General features: G+C 45.5%; 4 non-coding genes across 4 annotated transcripts; 2 read left to right on the top strand and 2 right to left on the bottom strand.

The window, feature by feature from the left end:
- On the top strand, nt 1-74 carry TRNAI-AAU. Its single transcript has one exon. It is a non-coding gene; the product is annotated as a tRNA-Ile (tRNA).
- A 70-nt stretch (nt 75-144) lies between these two features.
- Nucleotides 145-218, bottom strand: TRNAV-AAC. Its single transcript has one exon. It is a non-coding gene; the product is annotated as a tRNA-Val (tRNA).
- A 7,071-nt stretch (nt 219-7,289) lies between these two features.
- TRNAI-AAU lies at nt 7,290-7,363 on the top strand. The gene has a single exon. It is a non-coding gene; the product is annotated as a tRNA-Ile (tRNA).
- Nucleotides 7,364-7,655: 292 nt separating this feature from the next.
- On the bottom strand, nt 7,656-7,729 carry TRNAV-AAC. The gene has a single exon. It is a non-coding gene; the product is annotated as a tRNA-Val (tRNA).
- Nucleotides 7,730-13,221: the final 5,492 nt, after the last annotated feature.

Raw genomic sequence — 13,221 nt, 5'->3', positions numbered from 1 at the left:
GGCCTATTAGCTCAGCTGGTTAGAGCGTCGTGCTAATAACGCGAAGGTCACAGGTTCGAGACCTGTATGGGCCATTAATCTTTTTTTTCTTTCTTCTTTTTTTTACTCAATGGAAAATGCGAGCAAAAAGAAAACATAATTAGATGGCTTCGCCCGGGGTCGAACCGGAGACCTTCAGTGTGTTAGACTGACGTGATAACCAACTACACCACGAAACCTTGCCGACGGATTTGTTTTCAGTACTTTCCAACTTGTATATTATCTCCCTTGAGAGAGCCTGCTCTATCCGCACAACAAGCGACGAGGATCGATGGAGCAAAATATCTCCAACTATGCTTGCATTGCATGCACATGGCTAACTTTTTGTTTGTCTTTCAGAAAGATACAAAACACAAGCACAAGATTACGATTCAGCCAAAGGACCTAAACTAAACACTCGATGCAAATTCAACCAAGTATTTGAAAAACAAATAATGATAATAGTTCGAAATGTTGTGTTTTACTTAAACGTTCAACCAAGTACACACCACAGGCGCACGCACACACCAAAAATGCAGTACATGCCGTTGGCGCGCGCGTGCTCCTCGTGATACTTTGGCGGCACTCAATCCGTCCGGCAGAGTCGGCCTTGCCCGGCGACCCGTCTGGTCCGGGCGATGTGGTGATGCCCGATGTTGTGCAGGGAGCTCCCAATGCTCTGGCAAGTGGCAGCAGCCTCCCAATCCAGTCTGCAGCTCGTCCCAATCGCTCCACTTGCGCCGCTTCAGACGTCGACTGCATCGCCCACCGCCGTCGCTCTAGCGGCGGATGCCCTTGCTCGGCGCAGGTCAGACCCGGCCATTAGTGGGCTTATGGCCGGTGCTCATCCCAATTGCGGTCGTGGCCTGCAGGCCACCACCCCGGCTCCTCTTGCCACCGTCTCCACCAGCCAGCTGCTGTCGTCCCCGGCGTCGACGTCTACACCCTTGACGGGGCTATGGCCAGTAGTCGCCGTAGTGCGAGCTTCTTCATGTCTCTTCGTCTTGTACCTATTCTAAAGAGATGAGAAATAAAGGGCTAATGGTGATAAATAATGAAGCAGGCGGTGAGAAGCTCAACAAGAAAGTGAATCAATTGGGAAAGAAATAAGCCCGGTTTGAAAATGGCCAATCACTGATTTTATCTGTCGATTTTACAAAAAGTTTGAAACAAATAAAAAATAGGCACATCATATTGTGATACTTTGTTCATTTGGATAAAATAAAATCTAGAAACTAGAAAAAAAATTATCTACAAAAAATTGATATGATAAATGTTCACCATGTTGTAACAATTTGTTCATCTAGGGAAAAATATATATTACTTATTCATAAAGTGCAATAAAATGTAAAATCTTGCATGAATCATAACATTGGATCAATATTCTCAACGTTGATGACAGACTAAGAAATTCTTATGCGACTGATAAATAAAACACTTTTATTCTTATTTCAGAACCTACTAATCATCAACATATAAATTATTTGATAGTTATAGTAAGATTACACAAGTGGGAGGAGTTGTAACCGAATTGATGAAAAGTGGCAACCATCCAGGTCATTCAATACATAACATATTTATTGTAGAGTTATCTAAAAAATGATGTCGAGATATTTCCAGTTCATGAATATTCTAGAACCAAGATATGAAACACCCTACTACAATCTCTTCTGTACATAACAAACTTGCTAAGGAATTCTCTAAATTAATCATGTCATGGTACTTCCGTTCCATGAATATTCTACATTCAAGACCTAGAATATACAACTTTAGAATACTCTATAGACCTAGAGGTTTTCTAAAAATATCTCATGGTTGTTCTTGATGTCCTCTAGAGCCCTGTTCTCAAACATATTTCTCGTGTCTAACACACCAAAATCTTCTAGAAGCCTTTTGCAAGTTTCTCAAAATTTCTATTACTTTTCTAGTGTGTAATGCTTATTGCTGAAAACTACCCCTCGATGTTACTTGTATGATGAATCATCTTCCTGCTAATCTTTTAGGCCACGATATTCCACCTGTTTTTTATTGCATGGAGACTATCCTCACTTAAACTCGTTCATTATTAATCCAAGATTTGTGATTATTCATTGTGCTGGGCCAGGAGCGAGGCCAATTGGTTCCGGTTCGTGTCTGGAACCGGGACCAAAGGGGTCAGATGAACCGGGACCAACGGCCCCCGAGGCCCGGCCGGCGCCCTGGCCTCACAAACCGGGACTGATGCACCCTTTGGTCTCGGTTCGTAAGTGAACCGGGATTAATGCCCTTATCCTGGCCTCAACCAAAGCCATGTTTTCTACTAGTGTAAGAGCAACTCTAACCAGAGGATCCATTTCATCCGCCCATATCCGTTTGGGTCGCGACAGACAAAAACGTCGACCCAACATGAGAACCCAAATCCAAAATGCATCTGCTTTGTCTCCGCGTCGTGCGTCCCCTCGGTGTTTGTCGTGGCCCCACATGTCGGCCGGCCAACCACCGCACGTGGTTGTAATTAACGCGGCTACCTACCGAGGGCCCGCTTGGCGGTGTGTGGAAGGGCCGCGTGCCCATCCTTTTTAATGGAAGTGTGCGGCGGGGCCGGCCTCATCCACTTCCCGTCCACATATGGCAACCTTTGCTCCCTCGCCGGCGGCCAGAAAACCCTAGCCAGCCATCCCGAAACCCTAGCAAGCCATGGGCTTCTTCAACAGGAAGGGGAAGGGGAGGTTCAGCGCCGGCCCGAGCTCTTCCCACGGGCTCCCTCCTCCGCCGCCGCTGGCTAAACGCGGCACGCCACCTCGGGAGCGAGAGCGGCTGTACATACAAGTCCACCAGGCGCGGTGGCACTTGAAGTGCTACCGGCCCCTACAGTATCCGGATGTGAACCTGCCACACGGATGGCATCTGGAACCTACCATAATATATAAGAACCATGTGACTACTAAAAAAAGGTTAAGACACCATCTAGATGATTCAATGAAAACCACATCGTAAATCTCTTATGTACTCTAGATGTTTTTGTTTATATATATCTTATTATAATCTAGATACCATTATCGAAGATATTTTTTGTACCATACACTTTGTAGATGTATACAAAATTGTTAAATGATAAACATGGTGGACATACACACTATATTCATACCAGTGTCACAAGTTAATCCAAAAAGATATATAATTTTGACTTACCTTTTCCTCGGACATTTAAGAATATTGGGTTTAAATATCATTTTAAGTTGAATTATATTGCAAAAAGATTTTTTTTATTTTGAAATATGTCTAAATTACCATATTTAATATATAACATATGATCGTGAGTTGACCAAATAATGTATAAAAATTTAATATAAATTATATTTGTTTTAACTCGTCTGAATGGCCAAAATTGTACATATACGAACGCACTAAGTTTTTATAACAGAAAAGGTCACTGACTTTTGATAATAGATGAAATTTTGTCAGAATGTTGATCTTAATATATATGTGCTCATTAGAATTAGAGCAATGCTAGATCCAAACGGGATGTTACGTACGTTTACATAGACTAACACAATTGTCAAAAGTTGATTGGAGGGAAGGGGGAAGGAGGGGCCCACCCTAGTGAAAATTGGGGGGGGGGGTGATAGAATTAATAGGCAGGTTACGTAGTCCTTCGCAAGGGCTTACGTAGATGTAGTCGTATTGTTAGAATTATACCTTATAAAAAATATGTATCAGCACACACATAAATATTGATGTGGGACAAACTCTAAATCAAGTTACTCGCTTATATAATCTAAATATCAAATCTTGTGTTCGACTATTCACATTATTATTCTGTTTTGTAATCAAATATTTCCACAATTGAGTCTTCACTAAAAGTTAAATTTTTTTCATTTTTATTGTTTACTTTCTTGTTCTTGGTTTTCCAAAATTTACATTGAAGTTATATGTATTTCAGAATATATGTTATATAGGCGTTAATATAATTAATTTTCTTATGAGAGCGGAGGATAAGGCCCCCTTAGGCCCCAACTAAACTATGTCATTGGCAAAAGGTCTTTCACTCTTGGCCACAACTTTTTATCTTATTGCTGGATATATGAGACAATTACTCAGAGAAAGTCACCGAGCATCTGAATATGAGTTGGTTCCACCAGTTATTGCTATAGGTGAAGAGAAGAAAAAAAAAGTTGAGTAAACATCTCATAGGTATATCATCAAGTAGAAAAATAAAATTTGGTCACCATTGATAGAGTCTGGCGAATGGCAGCCAACAACGACATCATTTTGTCTTGTCAACCATGAATTAATTTTTTTGCCTTTCAGTTGCATTATTCAAGTTGCTTAAACGTTAGTTTAAGAAGTGCCACGTTGACATATTTGGCTCCACCAAGGTGCTCAATTTTGTCGTAAATGTATTGCTTGACAAGTGAAATCCAAACAAGGTACTCGGAGTCATTGTATACGAGGCATCATTTGTGGTTAATTACTATTATCCACCCCTCCTAACTTAAAACTTCGGGTGATTGCTGTCAATTCTTAACATCATGATCTCTCTTCAAATATAACGTAGCTCTTCCTTACTGTAATGATATGCAGGTTTCCATTTTGAGCCCTCGGATATTAGTTTAACCGATTGTTCGTTACCAAATTATTTGGAAGGGTAGTTCTCTTTAGAAACTCACGTGGTGTACTTTGGAAAGTTACTCTTTATCTCCTTGCCCACATATTCTCTGTTTGTAGCAGTTATACTTGCCAGCACCAGTTCAGGCTCAAATTCAGGCAAAAGGCATGGATGATCATATCCTACTTGTGCTCAAACTAGTTCAAGTTAATTGTACTTTGTTGCTATGTAACTCATGTCTCTTGTTAATAATATCCTCGCATGCAGAGTTTGTTTGATCTTATTATGAAATTTTAAGATCAATTTCATAAAGAGTTATTGGACTGGCCAAATGGTCCAAATCTCGCTAATAACACGCCCACAAGCAAAATATGTGCTTTCAGGTGATCATTCTTCTACTTCTCTAGCCCGAGACCGATGATGCAGCGGGTCAATGTGCCATTAGAGGTGAAGTCCTCAATTATTGGCACCGTGAAAATTAGAAATGGTTTTGAGCAAAGGTATAGCCACCCTACCAGAACAACGAGATAGGTAATCATGTCTTTTGGGCATGTGAAGACCAAGACACGTCCCAAGTTATCCATGTTTGGCACATCGCCACTGGCATGTTCTAGGCTAGGCATGGAGCTTCTATCAGTTGCCCAGCCGACTAGAAGACCGCGGTGAGGTACATCCATAGAGTCACCTGCCCCCGCGTCGTCCTCCTGGGCGACTCGGGTGGCGACTAGGGTTCCCCCCGCGCCGCCACCCCCTTTTTCCCCGTTCTCCCTCGCCGCCACCTGAGGGTCTCGCCCAGAAATTGCCCGCGGACGCCGGGGAAGGTGGCGGCGAGGCCTCTGGCGCTTCGTCCATGGCGGAGGTCTTCGGATCTGGGGCGGCGGCCCTGTTTGGCGAGGCAGCGGCGTCCTCTCGGCTGGCCCCGGCTGCGGGTGCTTCTGGACGGATTGCTCGACCACGCGGGTGGTGAGCCGCCGGCGGGGGCTGGCTACGGCGCGGAGTTTTCCCCTCCTCGCCGGATCTGAGGTCTGGCTCCCTCCTCCTTGACTCCCTCTATACTGTCGTCCCCTGTTGCTTGTGTCTCGTGCGCCGGATCTGGTGATGATGTGTGCTTTGTGGTGAGGCTTGGGACTACGAGAAACCGTTTGGTTGGCTTGTCCGGCCCGGGGGCAGCAACGCCTTTGGCGCCGTTCTTCCTCCCTAGAGGTGCCGCCGAGGTCCTCCCCTTTCCACCCTCGTTCCCCCTCCCGGGTGAAAGCCCAAATCTGGCTAGGATTGGGCAGCAACGGCGCGTTTCATGTCGTGCTCCTCCTTGGAGGTGCCTCCTGGGGAGGGCTCGTGTTCAGGTGAGGTGTGTCAAAGGTCCGAGCTTTGGGCGGCTCTGGTTGTCTGGCGGCGGCGGTTTCGTCGGGATTTGCATGGCCGGCATTGTCCCCGTTCCCCTCAAGGGTGGTGCCCACTGGTTGTGGCATGTTTGGCTCAAGGCTGGCGGTACGGCGCCTTCGATCCGGCGGTAGGGGATGGGGTTCCCCTTCCCAGCATTAGTAACACGGCCCCGGCTGTGGGCTCCCGGTGCTCTTCTTCAACGGCCGACGGGTCTTGCTCCTCGACGTTCTGCGGTCTTCCATGATGTCCTTGCTGCCTTTCTTCAGCGGCTGCTCCCGATGGCTTTCCGGCAGTCTATTGGTGTCCTTGGTTGCGGCGGTATAGTGGATGTTGTGTGCTCATTGTCCATGGTGTTGTGCTCTACGGTTTCTCCTGGCCCCGAGGTTGCCATCGATTCTGCTCTAGGGTGAGCGCTTCTCAGGTCCGCTGGTTCGATGCCTTTCGATCCAAGGCGAGAGGGAAGGGTCCCTCTGCGGCGCGAGAGGAGGAAGACACCTGGTTTTCTTCATCCTGAGAGTCAGCCCAGTTCATGCCCACACTCTGTTCTAGCAGGTCTTCATCCTGCTCTGCCTGTCGCTACCTTCGTTATCAGTTTTGCTGCTGTCTTCGGCTAGTACAAGCAATGGGCTCGATTGTATTTTCCTTTCGTGCTTGTGCGCTGCGTTGAGTTGTAACCTTCCTAGAGTGCTCCCTTGTATCGTTGGGCCGATGTGGTTTGGTGTTTGTTTGTAATTCCTGGCCGGTTGATGGCTTTGTTAATTCAAAGCCGGGCTCTTCGCGAGCCTTCGTTCAAAAAAAAAAGACCGCGGTGCATCTGCCACAATATTGCGTCTACCTTTTGAAATCTACTCCTGAACTACTGTCACATCATGAGGCATGGTGTAGGACATTGTAGACGACCGTGAGCAAATATATCAAGCTTGCTCTCGTCGGTGGCAGCGTTTCGGTGTAATATGGTAGCGCGATAGAGCTTCTTGGCGAGGAATCCAAGCATGAGGTGATGAAGAGAGGAGCAAGGTTGGGAAAGCAACTGGTGGAAATGGTTCCAGATAAGGAGACCGGGTGGCGCATCTTGGCTAACTTCTCATAACATCAAGGCACATGATAAGAAAGGAATCATACGATCAATCCACCCAGCACTCCATACGATCAACCCAGCAGTACGAGGAATCATAAGATCAGCATATATAAGGACCAAAAGAGGCTCCCGTGATCTTCTTACTGATTTCTTCACGTTGTTAGGGACGATGATATACAAGTTTTATTCCATATTCCTTAATATGTATGCAGAAGCCCCAAAGGCCTATTAGCTCAGCTGGTTAGAGCGTCGTGCTAATAACGCGAAGGTCACAGGTTCGAGACCTGTATGGGCCATTCTTTTTTCTTTTATTTGTTTTCCATCCCACCCGGTCGGCTTGCGAAAAACAAGATGAATTGAAACCACCTGCATTCGAAATGCAGTACACGCAGCAGTAAGATCAGCATATATGAGGACCAAAAGAGGCTGGATGATAAGATACAAAGAGTTTTATTCCATCATCCCAAATATGTAGTAAGAAAAAGTGTACAGAAAAGCTATTAGCTCACAGGTTCGAGACCTGCATGGGCCAATTTTTTTAATTTTATTTCAATGGAAAATGCGAGAAAAAAAAGAAGCAATTAGGAGTGGCTTCGCCCGGGTTCGAACCGGAGACCTTCAGTGTGTTAGACTGACGTGATAACCAACTACACCACGAAACCTTTGGATGAATTTGCTTCAGTAGTTTGTTTCTTTTATATGATCCTCTTTGAGAGAACCCTCCCTGCATGTGAGCGTGTCTGCTCTGTCCGCACAACAAGCGGCCGGGATTGATGGAGCAAAATATCTCGAACTATGCTTGCATTGCACGCACATGACAAAACTTTCGTTTCTCTTTTCTCTTTTAGATATAGATGGCAGAAAAAACAAAAGACAAGATTTCGGTCCAGCCAAACGACTTGTACATTCAATGCAAATTCAACTAAATAAATAAAAACCAAAATGATAATTTGCAATGTTGTGTGTTACTGAAGCTACTTGAATATTTAGACACAAAGCTCAACATTTCAACTCGTACTCACTCGCAAAAAAAAAACATTTCAACTCGTACTAACGTGACTAAAATCCGGTCGGCGAAATCCTCACTGGAATTGAAAACCCACGACGAGCTTCGAGACGACCTCTCTTTGAGCAGCGGTGCTTCGTTGTGCAAAACACCGCAGCGACGTTGGTGCATGTAGGCACTGGCGGAGCTACAGCCAGGCAAAACTGTGCTATGGCCCGCCCATGTTTAATGGAGATACACTAGGATATGCAAGCAAATAAGGCATGGAATTAAAACAGCCGAACTTCTCTTCAATTTGGCCCGCCCAGGTTTTTAATTGTAGCTCCGCCACTGCATGCAAGCAGGGGATATCGTTGTCGATCGTCGAAAATGCAGTATGCCGCGCGTGCTCCTTGTGAGGCTAGTCATAGTAGGAGTAGCTTAGGTAGTAACATAGCGCACCTCGAGAATTTTTTGCTTATGTGGCAAGTAGTTAATGAGAAGTAGTAACATAATATGTTACTGTAACATAGCGATTTCCAAGACAACATGAGTCTACAAGCTATTAAATGAGGCCACATATGGCACTAGTACTATGTTACTTTGCACTATGAAAATAGTAACTTAGACTAATGTCATGCATATGACACTAGTCTAAGTTACTCCTCACTATGACCAGCCTGAGACTTTGGCGTGCCTATCTAGTCTAGCTATAGGTATGCAGTAGCTAACTATAGTTAACCATCTGGTGAGTGGTGACTGATCGACGACGGCATGGATATGCTGTCCGTCAGAATATCCATCCCTCTCTTCCATTTCTCCATCTCTCCATCCAAGAACGTCACCGACAGCTGCTCCAGCAAAAAAAAAAGAAGTAAATTTAGCCCAATTAACGGCCTTTGATCGGCTTTGCTTGCCCTGCCGGTAAACACAACTAGTTAAAAAAAGAAGAAAATAGAAGAGATGCTTAGCTTAGTGCTCACAACTAGTCATATATTAAGACGAACCCACCGAATCAGATTGTTTATAAGCACAAGAAATATGCCACTTACATACATGTACCAGTTGAATCGAACCGAACCGAATGGTCCGCGCGCATATGCCACATCAGTAAGTGCACACACAAGACATGTGTATCTTGACTTGGCATCTATCTCATTCTCTTCCCCTCCCTAGGTGCAGCCTGCAACTCAACCAACAACAGCAAGCAAGGAATTATATTTTTCGACAAAAGGGTGGATTTTATTAGCTCAAAAAGGAGCATCAAAAAGATATAAACTTAAAGAGCACACACCCGACTTCTGCATAGTTAGGATGCACACAGCCTAACACAAAAACAAGGCGACAAATAGCAAAGTCATATAAGACCAAAGCTATGCAGAAGGGTTGCAAACACGGCGACAAGGAATTAATATATATATTGCATCATCATTCATCACCATCCCTCACCTCGCGACAAACGAACACGCGCTCATTTCTATCATAAATTAAAGTGTAGGCGCATGCACAAGGGTTGCAAGTTGGGTTCTACACACATACCATGTGCGCTGGAAAGAAAGAATAAAGCTATAAATAGCCAGTTTGATCCATGTCCCATGTTAGTGGTGCATGACTCAGCAACTTGCCGAGGCATAATTCAAACACACACACTCGGCTCCGAAGGTCCTTCTCAATCTTATCAATTTAATCTAATTGCCAACTCCATCCATAAATACCTCAGTTGAAGAAGAAACACCAGTCACCAGACCTGGAACCAAAGTCCGTCGAAAAATATGCAGACATTCTTTTCTTCCTCTTGAAAACCTTTTAGTTTATTGACGGGCAAAGGAGCACGGGTGAACCTGAAGACGTTGACAGTTGTGAGATGACGATCAAGTCTCCAGCAGGAGCTGAGAAGGTGTGTGATCTGATAACGATCAGAGACCTTGTCTTTCTTTGCGAATTCACTCCTTCATTCATTCCAGATGATCTGAAACGCAGCAAGGACCTAGCTCACGATCAGGCAAACACCCCAAGAAAGCCCCACGCGGGAAGGTGCTAATCAGGTTCCAGGGATCTGTTCACGACGGCCACCAGTTTGGATCTGCCGCTGCTACAACCGCGCCATGGCCAAACAATCTTCAGGAAAAACGTAGCGTCGGGCAGTGGTGAATATCAAAGATGGGCCAACTGCAATAGGTAATGATCGATGGGCATAAGGGGCAGTGACTGATGAACCAGACGGCGTTGACAAATTAAGGCTACTGGAGCCACAAGGCAATGATCGATGCTGCTGGTGCTCTAGGTGCATCTGTAAGCGCTGAATTCTACAGCAAAAGAAAAGGACAGACAACAGAAATGGCGCAATCAGAGCACAAGTCAAACACCTGGAGTTGCATTGCAACCAGGAGCTAAGAAATCATATAATCTGATACGACTACATGGCCTGTATGGATAGCTTGTCTTTCTTACCCTTCTTTCGAACTCATTCATTCATTTCAGATGGCCTGAAATGCATAACCGCAGCGGGGACCTAACACAATCAGAAGTTGCAATCCATTCAGAGAGCGAGCGGGTTCAGGACTGAAAAGCTACTGAGATACTGACTGAGATTAAGCAAGCCCAAGCAAAGCTTTCGATTATTTATCATGTCTGGAAAACCAAACAGGAGCCGTAAATGTCAATTGTCTGTTTTGGTAGTCACGATGACAAGAAAACCAAACAGAACCAAACTAGGCCGTAGACTGCATAGCTACGAATTCATTCGGTCATAGACAAAATCAGACACTTGTTGCGCATGACCAGAAAACACCCAGATTCCTTCTGAAACTACTCTATACTAAACAAATGATGATGATCTGTTTTGTGGTTGCCCTGCCCTAGGATTCTGGGAGGTAAGAAAACCAAACAGGAACTGCAACACATCATTCAGTGAGATCAGGCAGGGCTGAGATTGAGAGGCTACTGCTGACCGTGATGTAGTACTCATGCCAAGCAAAGCAAAACAGCTTTGGGATTATGATGATTAGTTAGTGCTGGCAAGATTAAGAGAAGCTCTAGTTAGCCGCCATGAACGTCGGCAATCCCCTACTAGCAGCAGGCATAACAAACATTCTCGCAAAAAGAAACTGCAGGCATAACAAACAAACATATTTATACGAGCAGGCTTGCACCGTAATTTTCCCTTATTTATGTGAGGAAGCTTGCACTGCAATTTTCCCTTATTTATGTGAGCAAGCTTGCACTACCTGTACTAATTACACAGGGCTAGATGCCTTGGTGATCGCCCGGTCTAGAGAAATAGGAGAAAAAGGGAAAAAGGGATCTCTTTCTCATCCATCTGCCTACCCTTCTGAAGTTTTGAACTCTGCGTCAGCAGTGAGGTTCCCCTGCTCGCCTGCCGGCGGCTGCCCGTGCTTCGTGACCTTTCTGGGGGCGTCGGGGTCGCCAAGCTTGTGCTTGAAGGCATCCGCAACTCCAAGAGTCAGGGTACGGAAACTACTCAGAAATTGCACCTCGGTGATGTAGGCAGGACTGTGAAGGAATCTGCTAGCTGAGATGTGATTTCAGGTGTGGTAACACACTAACAGTACCTCAGGGCAGCTAACGACTGATCTCGTGACCAAACAGAAATTGCAATCCATTCATTGAGTGGGACAGGACTGAGAAGCTGCTGCTGGGTGAGATGTACTAAGCCCAAGAAAAGCGGCTTTGGGATGATGATAATTCAATGTTCACAGGATAGGCAAAGCCCTAATTAGCCGTGATGAACAGCGGCAGTCTAACCAAACAAACATTATCTATGTAAGCAAGCTTGCACTGGCGATTGAAAGGTCTAGGAAAACAGGGCAAACTAAAAGGGGGGTCTGAGATAACGGGTTCTTACTCATAGCTGGTTCTGACTTGTCACTAGAAAACACTCCCAGATTTATAATGGCTTGTCTGTTTTTGGTATCTGAGACAAGAAAAGCCAGTCGGAAACTGCAGTTCAGTCATAAGAAAAGCCAATCGGGAATTGCAGTTCAGTCAAAGCTTTGGGACGGTTAATCTGGCCGTGACTTAAACAAACACTCCCAGATTTCTCACAAAACTGTAAAGAGAAGATGAAATTATTTGATTTTGTCAGTTCAGATAAGAAGAAAAGCAAACGGAAACTGCAATCCATCATTCAGTTAGTCAGGCAGGGCTGGGCCTGAGAGTGAGGCCAAGCAGAGCAACTTTCATGTAGTAAGGCAAGCAGAGCGGCTTTGGGAAGATGTAATTCAATGCTCACAAGATTAAGAGACGCCCTAATTAACCGTTATGAACACCAGCCATCTGCTACCTCCAGAGTCCAGGGAGACAAACCTCCAGAGTAATTATTTATGTGAGCAAAGCTTGCACTGCAAACAACTACAGTAGTAGTAGCGAGTGAGTGAGTGAGGCAGGACTGAGAAGCTGCTGCCTAAGGTGAAGTAAGCCCAAGCAAAGCTTTGGGATGGTTAATCTGGTCACAGATAGCTACTCGTAACTAGCAAAACAAACACTCCCAGGTTTCTTATGGAATTGTACACGTCAAGCATCTGTTTTGGTAGTTCAGACATGAAAACCAAACAGAAACTGCAAACCAACATTCAATGAGGCGGGAGAGGAAGCTAAAGCAGAGCAGCTTTGGGATGATGATAATTTGATGCTCATAAGATTAAGAAATGGCCTAATTCGCCGCGATGAACACCGCGTTAGCAGGTACCCTAACAACCAAACATTATTTATGTGAGCAAACTTGCACTGCCTAATTACACAGAGAGATAGATGCCTTGGTGATCTTCAGGTCTAGAAAAACAGGACAGGATAAAAGGGGGATCTGATTCTCGTCCATCTACCTAGCTACCTATCTGATCTCGGCGTCGGCGGTGAGCTCCCCCTGCTCGCCGGCGAGTCTGGTGCTGTCGTCGGCCGGCTGCTCGGTGACCTTGTTGGGGGCTTCGGGGTCGCCGAATTTGTCCTTGAAGGCGTCCTGCCGCTTCAACCAAATCATGTGCCCCTGCAAACAGCGCCATTTCCCGTCCCGCCGCGGTTAAAGATCCCGTCTTGATTGATTTCTGGAGCAGAGGGGAGGGGAGCAAGGAAGGAGATGAGGTGACGGAACCTGGAGCGCCGCCGCCCATGCGATGAGGAAGGAGGCGGCCCAGAAGCGCTTCTCCTTCACCA

Source organism: Triticum urartu, chromosome 3 (assembly GCF_003073215.2).
Source record: "Triticum urartu cultivar G1812 chromosome 3, Tu2.1, whole genome shotgun sequence".
Lineage (NCBI taxonomy): Eukaryota > Viridiplantae > Streptophyta > Magnoliopsida > Poales > Poaceae > Triticum > Triticum urartu.
The sequence above is the reverse complement of the archived record's forward strand: the minus strand, read 5'-3'. Positions and strand labels throughout refer to the sequence as shown.